The sequence below is a fragment of the Mustela putorius genome, unplaced genomic scaffold (assembly GCF_011764305.1).
Source record: "Mustela putorius furo isolate JIRA1106 unplaced genomic scaffold, ASM1176430v1.1 tig00000083_pilon_pilon_pilon, whole genome shotgun sequence".
Lineage (NCBI taxonomy): Eukaryota > Metazoa > Chordata > Mammalia > Carnivora > Mustelidae > Mustela > Mustela putorius.
Genome location: NW_025421273.1, coordinates 15,806,038 through 15,819,481, shown reverse-complemented (window position 1 = coordinate 15,819,481; position 13,444 = coordinate 15,806,038). Strand labels below are relative to the sequence as shown.

The 13,444-nt window shown below is 42.9% G+C and overlaps 1 protein-coding gene across 2 annotated transcripts in view; it reads left to right on the top strand.

Moving 5' to 3' along the window:
* The window catches only part of STK32B (serine/threonine kinase 32B), a 400,430-nt gene that overhangs the window by 165,831 nt on the left and 221,155 nt on the right, over window positions 1–13,444 (top strand). The window lies entirely within an intron of this gene.

Below are 13,444 nucleotides of genomic sequence, written 5' to 3'. Positions count from 1 at the left end.
GTGGTCCTGTAGCCCATGATGGATGGTCTTAGGACTGTGAGCATCCAGCTGACTAGCAATGAGGTATGACATACCCTCCAGAGCTCTCCATGGGATCACGCTGGGGTGCACTTGCCTGATGTCACCTGCCCTCCCTATCTGCTGGTCTTCCTGGCAGAACTGCTTAATAAATCACTTGCCAGTGAACCTTTATCTCAGGGACTGTGTCTGGAAAAGCTCAGCTAAGACAAGTGTATATCTGAAAGGGTAGAATCACAGATAGAAACTTAGAACTTGAGGGCTGGACAGAGTCCTAGATGTTAACCAGTAAGATTCCCATAACTAATTTCTTCAGACATTTAATTGAATATATGTCTTGGACTGGGGCTGTGATGGGCTGTAGATGGGTAAACTGAGGCCTAGAGAGGGGATATGGACCACAGAGCACATGAGTGGTGGTGACAGGACAAGAATCGGAGTCTCCTGGTTCTTGGGCAAAATACAGTCCTTGGCTCTAGTTCTTCCTCTTCCTTTATGAAACTCTGGTGGCTGTAGGTGGGGGTGGGGCTCTTAGGATTCCTCCCCTGCTTTGCTCTCTCCAAAGGCAAGGCAGCGTCCAGGGCACACAGAAACATGAAAGATGAGGGATGTTGCCCATTGGCCCGACTGGACTGTGTTGCCTGAGGCTGGAGTTTTGAAGGCTTCTCTGGCTGGCTGCTCTCTGCTTCCATGGACTCTGGTGATGGCAGGGGTGGGTTTTTATCTTAGCTGAGCTGTAATTTCAGAGGTTTGAGTATGGAGGGATGGATGTGACCATGGGGGGTCTGGGGGGCCTGGGGGCACATGTAGACTGTGTATGTCTGGGGTGGCTTGAATCTGAAGGAAGCCTAGCATTGTACAGATCACTCATCCTCCACCTTGGACCTTGGGGAGAATCCTTCCTGCCTTCAAGGAATTCCCTCCTTGCTTTCATCTCCTCTTGCTTGCTTTTATCCCCTCCTTTCACTATCAGAAGATGCTGGGACACAATTTTAGAGTGGGGTTCGGGGCAAAGGCTTATTTCAGGCCACCTTTGCTGTCTCTACAGAGGTCAAAAGGAATATTCGTAGCACCAGATGGCTCAGTTCTGTCCAGGCTGTGAGTGGCCAAGACTTCCTAATTGGGAGTTAGATCAAAAGTGTTATAGTATTAAACCAATATTTTTTTCTGGAGTGTCCCCTTTTCTCTTTTCTTCTCAGATCTGTGACAGTGATACAGAGCTGTTAGGGGTTCTAAACAAATGTCTTTTCATGCCATTGTGCCCATCAGGGAAAAAAAAAATCAAGCAAACAAATCCCTTATATTCCTGTGAAAGCTATGAGCTTCTTCTCTTGTAGTAATTCACTGCAAGCTTCCTTTGAATCCTGACATTTTCTCAACAAAAGGATGGCCTAGCTGTAGGGCAGACGGTGGCTTCCCATGTGCATGTATTTGCAGGAATTCCTACCAAATATGCACTTCCAGTATCCCCTGACTTCTGTGCTCTGCCACAGAGCTGCCCTACTTCTTGAAAATGATAATGTGGTCAGTGGTTTCTGGTGGTTATCCCTGGAGAGATCACCGCAGTTCTCCAGTCCTGAGATAATAACAGAGGCATGTCTTCTCTCAACACAGTGATTACCTCTTGGTGATGAGGGAGCAGGAGGCGGGCTGAAGACAAAGCAAAAGCTGGCACCTTGTACCTCCTCTCCACCAGCTCCCCTCAGTCACGTGTGTGACATTCCTCAGGCACCCCTGACTGCCATAAAGGAGAAACAAATAGTTAACTTACAGAGATCACAATCCTGCAAGACCAGTCTCCCTTGGTTTACAATTGTCCTAGAGATCTACAAAGAAGTTAATTTATCAGTAGCACAATTTCCAGAGGCAAATAACTCAGTTCCTCAAGCCCTAAATAAAGTTAAATTTCTCCTAAACCCAAATCTCACTAACAAAGACGCTTGATAGCAGAAATGTGAATGGCTTGCCAAAAGACAACATTGATCAAGCCTCAAGGCCTCCTGTATCCCTGCACCTTGTAGGCCCTCTTTAGCATGTGAAAGTTCCATTGAAACCCCCCTTCCCCTCACCTTGTCCGGATGGCAGGGTGCATAACCTGCCATCTCTCACAACCTGGGGCAGCAGCTCTTCCTGCCCACAGGTCCTGACCCCATGCTTTAATAAACCACCACTTTAATAAATGGTTAAAAAACCATTTCGCACCAAAGATGTCTCAAGAATTCTTTCTTGGTCATCGGCTCTGGACCTCAGCCCATTGAACCTTACCTAGGTTCTAGAACTTCATCATCAGTAATGGTGGCTGATGGCCCGACTAGGAAGAGCCCTGGCAGATGGAGGGGCTGGAGAATGGCAGTCTCGGTAATTGACATGGCTGACGCTGAGTCACGCACACACGAAAAGAGTGGGAGCAGCTGTGGAGGAGGATGTGGAAAGGCTTGTCTGTGGTGCATTTTCATAAACCCAGGTCTGTTTCTGTGGAAACAAGGCAGCATCCGCCAAAACCATTCTGCACCCACATGGACAGAGACCCATATGAAGGGGAGCCTGAGTCAAGGGTCTGAGAGAGGACATGGTTGAGGGCTGGGCCTGGAGTTGAGTTTTCATTGGCTGTTTTCCCCTTCCCTCTGCTCCCACAGATTTGTCTGGTCTTTTCTTCGCAATTATCCTTATATTCTTCTTCCCACTCTGGCCAACTTACCTGGGCCAAAGTGCCATTGCGGACTCAACTCATTCTTGATTCCAAACCATTTTAGATGTTTCTGGTTTTTAGTCTTGGTGGGGTCAGCCAACTGCTACTCATGAGCCAAATCTGGAGCACCTCCTAGTTTTGTAAATAAGGTTTTGCTGGAATACAGCCATGCCCATTTACTTATGTCTTGTATATGGCTCCTCTCAGATGACAAATAACAGAGACTGTGGGGCTGTGGTGCCCACAGCACCTAGTCTGACCCTTCTCATCCTGTCCTTTGTCTCTGTTCTCTAACTTCCTGGAGAACAAAAGCCCATTTGGTTGTCCCTAGGCCTAGGTCTCAACTCTCCTGCCACTTGTCCTAGCCCGGTCTGGTAGGGATAAACCTGGGATGGGAGCTGCCCTATTATTTTATTTTATTTTTTTTTAGCCAATAACAAAGGGCTGGTCATGGCTGCCTACAGCCTAAGAAAGGGTCTGAGTCTACATTAAATCTCAGCAGAAAGAGGACCATGATCACTTTTTGCTGCCTGTTCTGGGAGTTTGAAGAGGAAGCCATGTGACGTTTGTCATATATTTGTTGTCCTTCATCTGGGCATTTCCTGTCATTCCTTTACTTTCCCTCTCCCCTCGTCTTTTATCTCCAGTTCTTTTAATGTGTGTTTGCTCAAAAAAAAAAAAATGTTATAGGTACTACTGTATTAGTCAGGAAGGGGCCAAGCCTTGCTGCAGTAACAAACAGCCCCCAATTCTCAGTGGTTTAAAACAGCAAAGCTCTCTTGGTTGTTCATGCTATAATACATCCATCCTGGCCTGGCAGAAGGCCCTGCTCATCACAGTGACCCAGGTCTGTAAATCAGTGATGCCTCTTGAGCATCATCCATGTCAGGGCCAGAGAGAAAGAGGTCAGACCAGAAGTAACATACATACAACTCTGCCTATAACTCAGAATTATAGGGCTCCACTCAACCACCAGGAGGTCAGGAAATATATTTCTACCACATACTTAGAAAGGAAGGAAAACCAGATATTGCATATCTGTAGTAGCAGAATGATCACCAAACACTGATGATACAGAGATAAATATTAATGAACCACCAGTCTGTGCTCTGGAGCAGAACCATGTCTCAGATGTAACTTACTAAGTTTTTGCTTTAAACCCAACACTCTGTAGTCATCATGACATCTGATCTTCACACCAGCCATTGAAATTGTTCTCACTTACAGGTGATAAAACTGAGTCCCAGCAAGGCTAAGTGACTTGATTAGAACCACTCAGCCCATGGGTCTTGAAGGCATAATCTTGATTTCAAAGGAAGACCTCTATCCATGATGCCACAAGGGCTCCCAGTCTCACTGCTCTAGCTCTGGCTTTGGATTCCTGCCTGCAGGGTCCCAGCCACTGGTGGGGCGGGGGGAAAGATCCACTAGGAACTCATTGATCATGGTGAATAAAGACAAGAGAGCCAAAACCTGTCTTGAATCACCTAAATCAGTCCCATCTGGTAAATATGATCATTTTGTTCAGTGTTAGATAAATCATCATAATGCTTCACAAGCAACCTTCATTAAATTCCATTTTTAGAAACCACTTCCTCCCCTCTGTGAGATCTGTTCATGATTCCCAATTGCCTTCAGGAGAAAGTCTAAATTTCTCTGTTTGGATTTCAAAGTCCTGCTCAGTGGGGCACTCGTCCTCTTCAGGGCCCCTCCTCCTTGCTCAGCATGCTCCATCTCCATCCCAGCTTTCAGCTCTCGGTGCTTCTTAGATGCAGAGGTTCAGGGCAGAGCTGGTACAAGTTTAGAGTAAGCCATTAACAGTGGGATGGATGGAGGGAGACTGTGAGATCATGTACGAGGAAGTAAAGTGCACATTTCTTGACTGGGGCAACCAGTGGTCAAAATTCTGAAGACAGTGAAGGGAGTAACAGATACAGGACATTGCTCTCATGAGGTTGCTTTGCCTCTGCCCCATTCTCATGTCCCAAGGAGACAAGGACCCACCTTTCCTTCCCCTTATCTCTTGTGTATGTGATCTTTTAGAGAACTAACTGCCTGGAACATAATTCATCATGTCACTCAATAGTTGTTAAACTGAACTGATTTGATAATGATGATATAGCAATAACTATAGTGATGAAGTTCTAGAATGTAAGTGAGGTCTGGAGCTGACGGCCAAGAAGGAATTCTTAAGACGTCTCTGGTACGAAAAGGTGATTTATTAAAGCACAGAGACAGGGCCCGTGGGCGGGAAAAGATGCTGCCCTGGGGTTGTGAGGGGTGGTAGGTTATGTACCATGGAGTTGGGGGGAGGTAAGGGAAAGGGAGGTTTCAATAGAACTTTCATTTGCTAAAGAGGACTTACAAAATACCAATGGTTATTTTTCCCTTTTAGCAAGCTATTAACATTAAGATATCTGGGAGATTCCTAAAGAATTTCACATATGTCCCACCCAGGAATGGGGGTGGGGAAAGGTTGCTAGGTGTCAGCCTTTTGTTCTGTCCTTAGCCAGCCTTCTGTTCCCTCATCCATAGGAGCTGTAGTCAGTATTGCACACCTACTATGTGCTTGTCTCCATGCTAGATCCCTCACCTACATCATCTTACCTAATTATTATAACCCCCAGAAGCAGTCATAATATCTCCAGTCTACGTATGAGAAAATGGTTTGGAAACTTTAAAAACCTCTGAAGAACCTGAATCAGGATGTAACCCCACAACTGACTACTTGCAAAACACAGACCATTTCTTCTGTGCCACTACTTCTCCAAGGACAATATGTTTCCTGTTACTGATGCAAGGAATTTAGGTCAAATACGTGAATTTTTAGAGGCCAACTCCCTGGTTGGCATGTAACAGCAAAATTCCTAGAAAGCTTAAATTATGCATCATTGAAGCCATTCCATTAGAAAGTGAAAATGTCAGACACACACCCACAGCTCAGCACATATGCAATCTAGCAGTCATTTTCTTGAAAATAGCATTCTTGTTACAAAGGCATAATGTCGCAGACTAAATCTCCTGCCTACATATGCAGATTAGGTTCTCTATGAGCACTTGAGGAAAGGGATGGAGCCTGGTCAGGATGAGTGGTGTGAAGGCAGAGTCAACCTCCTCCCATAGCTCTAGGCAAATGGCACCAAGGAAGGGGGGCCTTATTCATCAGGGCAGCACAATCAAGGTGAATATGGGGGTGGCCCCTGGCTTACTCTTCATCTCAGGATGGGGAGCAGCTTCGAGCTGTTCACGTCACCTCATTCTCTGAACTCACATTCACCTTCAAATCACTATTTTTGTATCTGTTGGATAAATATCTAGAAGTACAATTGCTGGGTCATGGGGTTATTCTATTTTTAACTTTTTGAGGAACCTCCATACCGTTTTCTGGAGTGGCTGCACCAGCTTGCATTCCCGTCAATAGTGTAGGAGGGTTCCCCTTTCTCCACATCCTCGCCAGCATCTGTCATTTCCTAACTTGTTTATTTTAGCCATTCTGACCGGTGTGCGGTGGTATCTCATTGTGGTTTTAATTTGTATTTCCCTCATGTTGAGTGATGCTGAGAATTTTTCATGTGTCTGTTAGCCATCTGTAGGTCTTAGCTTCTTGATCTATTAAGTGGGTATAGTAATTATATCTACTTAATTGGATTGTTGCTGAGATTAAATAAATACATGTAAAGTGCTCAGGACAATGAGCAAGCATTCAATTAATATTAGTTTTTTACCGTCATCATCATCACAGAGCAGTAAGTTCATTGTGAGATGAGCACTCACTTTGCAATTGAATGCCCACTCTTCCATTGATTAACTGCGTGACCTTAGGCAACTCATTCATGCTCTCTAGATCTCTGTTTCCTCAATCAATGCGTATTGATCTAGGACTTTCTAAATGTCAGGTACATTGCTAAGCACTTCCCATGTATTACCCATCAGCTTCCAACAATACATGAGATAGGTTACAGATCTGCTTTTACAGGTATGCAGACAGGTTCAGAGAAGCAACGTAAATTGTTCTGTATCACAGTCAGTGAGTGGTGGTTCAAGGTTTGAGCCCAAGTGTTTCCGTTTCCAGAGCCCATGCTCTTCACCAACATAGCAGAGCAGTCCCAGGTCTGAGGTTCTTGAACAGTCTGAATAGGACCTGACATTATCAAACCCCTATTACAGGTAGAAACTGTGGTGGGTATTCAAACATGGTAGTAGAAGCTTTTGTCATTATTGTTATCAGCTTCTGTTCTTACTCCTCCTCCTCCTCTTCCCCATCATCAGGCTTTCCCTAGGATGCCCTTGACCCACTGTACATACATTGCTCCTCCTCATGGTGTGCAACAACCTGGACCCTGTGTTTTGCAGCCTTCTCACCCTGGTCCATGCTGTTCTTTCCATTCCTCAATCTTTGCACATTCACAGCTCAGCCAGCCCTTTATCCAGATCACAAATACTTCATTTCCATGAAGACTGTACTTATCCTGCCCTTGCCTCAAACTAAGCTTGAAGTGCAACACTCTTGCATCCTTAATGGTGTGTGTTATGAACTCCACTTGTGCGTTTATTGACTTACCAGTTATGCCCTGACTAGACCTCAGTCTTCATGAAGGCAGGGACCAGATGTGGAGTTCACTGTCATGGAGTTCACCAGCCCAGGTGGAAGATGAGAGGTATTCAACAGTAGATCAATGGACATTTAATACATTCTTATATCTTTTTTTTTGGAAAACTATTGTACCATGGTGTGCAAAAGTGTATTCTACCCAGTGGTTTTCCTGGTCAAGCAAGTTTTAGAAGTACATCTTACATCCCCATTCCTGAAGAGCCATGCAAGATAGTGACATGCCAAAGGCTCTGAGAAGTCCTGCAGTAAAGAAATCCATTTTCATTTTCCAACCCTAGGAAACTTATTTGCCCATTAATCTCCTTTCCACAATTTTTCAGACCTCTTCCCTGTGTATGTTTTAAGAAATTAAGAAGATAAGGCTTTTCTTGTCCAATGTCAATGGAGAATATTTGTAATTCTGGTTGAGCAAGAAGGAGAGAGAGCTTCCTTCAACTTCAGCTTTCTGGAAATAGGGCCACCCCATGGAATGATAAGCTTCGGTGCCCACCAGAAGTGGCCTGGTCAATAGTGGGATGACCAAAAGAATTACCTCTCTTTTAGTGACAGAACTCAAACCACAGGAGGTCACCAGGAGGGACCAGAGAGAAGCGGGAGACCTTGTGTCACTGGCTTGTGGGGCTCAGTTAGGGGAAGGAGGAAGATGGAGATTGACAGCTGCAATTCCCTGATAGACATTTTGTTTATTTTGGGAAAGACAGACTGTCAGATGCAGAGCATTTCCTACTTGCCTGGCTTCTCTTGTGTTAATTCACTTACTCTGTATAATGGTCCCACAAGGTAGGCGTCATCCCCTTCCAGGAGAAATAAACAAAAACAAATGAACAAATAATCTTGTGTCACAATTTAAAATGCAAGTTACATGCAACTGATACATTTTTGAGCACTATATCTGAAACTAATGATGTTCTTTATGTAGGCTCATTGAATTTAAATTAAGAAAAGAAAAAAATGCAAGTTCTGTTATTTGGAAAGTCAATAAACTTGTGTTTTCAGTAGTGAATCAAGCATGCTCCAAAATGATCAAGTGGCAGGTCTCCCTGATTTCATTTTTAGTTCAGTGAATGGGGCTTTCAAAGTTCTTCTCATAATCCCACAGTTATTTGGCATCTGCCATACTCTTTCTTCTTTCTGACAGCCTTGGGGGTTAATATTACTACTCCCTTTTGCCAATGCAGAAACTGAAACTAAGAAGGCCGTGATAATTCATCCAGCATTCATGCAATGGAAGATTGCTTGGCTTCTGCTGGGTGTTGGGCGGTGTAGAGAGTTTGCTGTAGGATGAGCTTATTTAAAGTATTAGCTTCTAGTCTTTGTTGTGCATATACAGGCATGAAGAACTGTTCTGACATGTGATGGTGCTCTGACTCCGTGTTTGTGCCCCTCCGACATCCAAATGTTCAGATCTTACCCCAGTAGGATGGTGTTTGAAGTTGGGGCTTCAGGGAGGTAATTAGGTCATAAGGGTGGGGCCCTTGTGAATGAGATTCATGCCCTTATAAAAGAGTCCCCAGTAAGTTCCCTCATCTTTTCCATCACGTGGGGACGCAGTGAGAAGACAGCTATCTATGAACCACAAAGTAGACATTCACCAGACACTGAGTCTGTTGGCAGCTTGATCTCGGACTTCAGCCTCTAGGACTGAAAGCATCTTAAAATATTTTGTTTAAGCCTCCCTGCCCCCCACACTGGGTCTATGGTATTTTGTTATAGCAGCTCCAACAAAGAAGCAGGGTTTTATATAGGTCATCATTTTTAATCCCTACAGTTTGGCATTAGTGTTGACATTTAACAGATGAGGAAACTGAGGCATGAGAATCAGAAAAACTTGTCCAAGGAGACCTAGCTACCAGTGGCAGACCAGGATCCAGACCCAGGCGTTCAGCGTTAGGTGCCCAAGCAACGCTCAGATGTGACATCTCACAAAACAAATGTTCCTTTCCTACAGCCTGTGGCCTTGCTGTCAGGCTTATTAAAAAGAGCTCTCAGGACACGATTCATGATTTTCTACTCTGCAGTGATGATGGAGATGGTATGAAGGGTACAAAGATGTAGGTAAACCCCAGCTTCCTCCCCCGTGGTCCCTCTGAAGAAACCCCACACTGGTTGCTTAATCAAAGTTAACGGGTACTCCCGAAGTCAGAATGCCCATCCTGTGATTTAATCCAAACTTTACAATTTTGTTATCTTAGTAAAGGCCACTAGGCGATTCCTCCCACATTTGTCACCGTACCCTAAAACACGATATAATTGGAAGCTGCTGTGCTGGGCTGAGTGTAGGATGACATTTTATGCACATTCAATGTGGACATAAATGTCATATTTGCACTAGCTTGGAGCTGCTTGTTGTAAGGATAAAATGTTCATGAGTGATGAGTAGACCCACCAGAGATCTTGGTGAATCAAAGGAAAGCAGCTCTTGGTCACCCAGGCAGAGAGAAGTGAATTATTGCAGGTAGAAGGTCCCCATGGTTCTCTTAAAAGCAAGTGCTTTCTTCTCTTTGCTCTTTCTTATTCAGTCTCTACAGAATATTTTCTTTCCATCATCTCGCTCTGTCAGTCAGATAAAACCTGATCACTATTCATTTGTTCATTCATTAAATATATATAATTTAAAAGCTATTATATGTTAGCACCTCTTCTTCAGATCCTTCAAGTCCATTATTTTATTTTGTTTTGATTTACTTCTAAGGTTCATCCTTGATGTCCTCCCCTCCCTCCCTCTCCTACCCCTTTCTGCGCCAGAAAATCCTACTGCCTCTGACAGCTTATTACTCCCCCACTGTTACCAAGCCACCCTCACACCTGTCCTGGGTCATGGTGGCAGCCAACTAATGATCTTTAGCTTCCATGCTTGCCCCCTGCATCTATTCTCCACAGAGCCACCAAGATGAGCTTCAAAAAAAGCTGAAGTCAGATTATGTCATCCTGGTTCAAAACCACCCAAAATAAAACCACCCAAATTCCTTTCGGTTAGGATTTAAGTCTAATGCATAATACTACTGCCTCCCTTTTGCCTGCCTTGTCTTAGAACTAATTCGGAAATGAACCCAGAAGTGAGACAGATAGAGAGCCAAGTATCATGTTGATTACTGGAGAGGTCATTATTTTTTTTTTTTCTGTTTTGGTTTTTTTTTTAATTAAATTTAATTTTTTTTCAGTGTTCCAAGATTCAGGGTTTTTTGAAGAATATATATATAGCTGGTGTCTGCTCAGTAAGTGGGCTTCTACAACTCCCCTAAGCTCCTCTTTCTCTCCCTTCATAGAAGCCTGCCTCATTAACATCACAGGGCTACCTTCTCAGGAAAACCTTCCTGTCTCCTTTCAGACTGCAGCCCTCCCATCTATGTTCATGCCCTTTGCTCATTTTTAACAAGATTGCCTGTTTCCATATTGATTTATGAGGGGGGTTATATATGTTGAATATCTTCTTAAAATGTGTAGTTTGTATTTACATGTTATGGTGACTTTTGAAAAATTGCTTTTAGTTATAATGAAATTAAATTACCAATATTTCCTTTTTAAAGTTAACATATTTTATGTCTGCTTTGAAAAACGTTTCTCAATCTCAGGGTCCTAATGAGATTTCCTTATATTTTCTTCTGACACTTTGATGTTGGGCTTTTCCTATTTCATTCTTCAAGCCAAGAGGTTTCAGCATATGGTGTCAGGTGTTGATTTTGGCTATGATGGTATTTAGGTCCATTGTTACTTTATTCCTTACAGAGAACCCTCAATTGCCACTTTGTTTGTAATAGTTCCTCATGGATAGAATGTCTCCCTTTTTCCCAGTGACCTGTGTATATAATTTCCTTGTATCTATAGGATTGTTTCTGGGTTGTCTATTCTGTTCCTGTGGTCTGTTTATTCCATCCTGTACCTCAGTCACACTGTAGGAATTATTACAACTTCATAATAATGCAAGAAAATTAAGAAATTATGTCTTTCGTGATTCCATGAGATAAAGACTATAGCTCAGGTTCTTTGACATTTCTTTTTAGTCTTTTGCTTATGCACTTTTTATACATACTCTATATACAGATGTGAATTTTCATTTTTTCTTAACATTTGAATTTTCATTTTTCCTTATGTTTTGCCACATATTGGCAAATGCTCCAAATTTATGTTTTTATTATGAGAAAAATGTGAATAAGCACTCAAGTTTTAAGAAGAAGCAAGATAGTATTTTTATCTAGGGAGACTGTGCCTCTAAAGACTCAGTTACATAGTTGTTTTCTTAATGGCATATGAACTGTAACAACTCAAGGAAAGCTTGGGTCATACATTCAGAAGCGTGACATGAAGGCATATGATGGTTGCATTCATGTCTAAGGAACATCTTTCAAGTCCTTTAGGTGAAAGCAAACCGTGTCCTGTATGGGATCATTACCGAACTGTTTATTTCAGGAACAAACAATGACACAACTCCCTTCAGCAGTGGATTATTGTTTCAACTGGGTTCCAAGTCAGAAGGGAACCATCATGGAAGCTGTGTGGGCAATGATGTGAACTGCGATTTCTAAACTGGGAATTGATGTGTTGGTTGTTATTGGGGGAAGTTTGAAGATTCCAGTTACTACAGGCAGATTTTACATCTTTCCCTAATTTGACTGCAGGACTTCTAACATCATTTCATCTCCAAATGATTATCTATTCAGTCAGCTCCAACTAGGAGTTGAAGTATAAACTTGGAGAACCTTTCATGTGGGAACATGTTCCTTTTAATTTCTGGGGTATCTAGGAGAGGCAGCATCTCCCTTTTAGGTCTCCTGGAGATAGGGCTTCCTAGTTCTGTCAAATAGTTTCCTACTTGGATTTAATTGTATTTTTATTTATAACCATTTATACAATCTCATTGCTTGGTTTCTCCTGAGGTAGGTTGGGCTAGTGTTGATGTTTTTGTGATATTTATTCAACATTAGATATTGTTTTAACTTGAACAACTTTAAGCTTTGTTACACTCCTTGAAACCTTCAGAACATAATTGTGGTGTCTCTGAGAGTCTCCAGAGTCTTAGAGATGCTGAAAACTCAGAAAGCAACTTCTCGTACCTAGCTCAGGAATCTCTTCTCCAGCATTAAGGCCAACATTTATTGAGAGCTAGCACTAAGCCAAAAAATGGACCTGTATAATTAGGTGCCTATTGTGCCCTGCTCACTTCCTCAAGTGCATTGTGTTATGGAGTTTCCCTAATTGTGAGAAAATCCCTCCTGTTCCTTATCCAAACTTAGCCTGCAAAAGATATCCATATACTGGTTCTAGTCTTGCCTTTTGTGGTTACACGGTCTGAGTCTTGCTTACTGGATTGTGAGCACCTTCATCTTACAGACCCAGTTCTCAAACTTTATGTGCACCAGAGTCATCCAGATGCTTTGTTGAAGCTGCTGGCTTTCACTTCAGGTGTTCTGATTCCATAAGTCTGCGATGGGGCCATAGAATTGGCTTTTCTAACAAGCCTCCAGGAGATGTTAATGCTGGTGGTCTGGGGACCACACTTGGAGAACTTCTCTTAGAAAGAGCATCCCCTTTCCTAGATGCTAAGCATCTTACTAACTGTCAAGGATAAGCAATGAACAGAACAGGTACAGACAGTCCTTACACCTATGGAGCTTATGGTCCAGTGAGATTTATTGGAAATATAAACAGTAAGGTGAGGTGTGTAATATGACAGAGAAAGGTTCTGAGACTCTGAGAATATAAAACAGGGAAATTTATCTGATCTAATGATCGGAGTCAGAGAAGCCTCCTTGTAGAAGTGATTTTTGAGCCTTGACCTGAAAAATAGTTTGGGAATTTCCAAGACTGAAAAGAAGATGATGGGGTAAGAGAAAGAGTTCTCATGAGAGAGCACAGCATGGGTAAAGTTGGATAGCACCATCCATGCAAGACTTATAGACAGCCAGTGCCATGGACACGAAAAAGGAAGGGGAGGGCTATAGGAGTCAGAGATGCTTTCTGAACTAGTTTAAAAGATTTACTTTTATTCCAAGGTAAATGAAAGAGGAAGTCACTAAAATACCATTGGGTTTTAAACCAGGTGGAGTGGGTATGATTTTGTTCTAATTTGTAAAATCAAGTCTTATTTGGCACTCTTCCCAGTACCTGGTGTAGGTGCACAGAGAAGC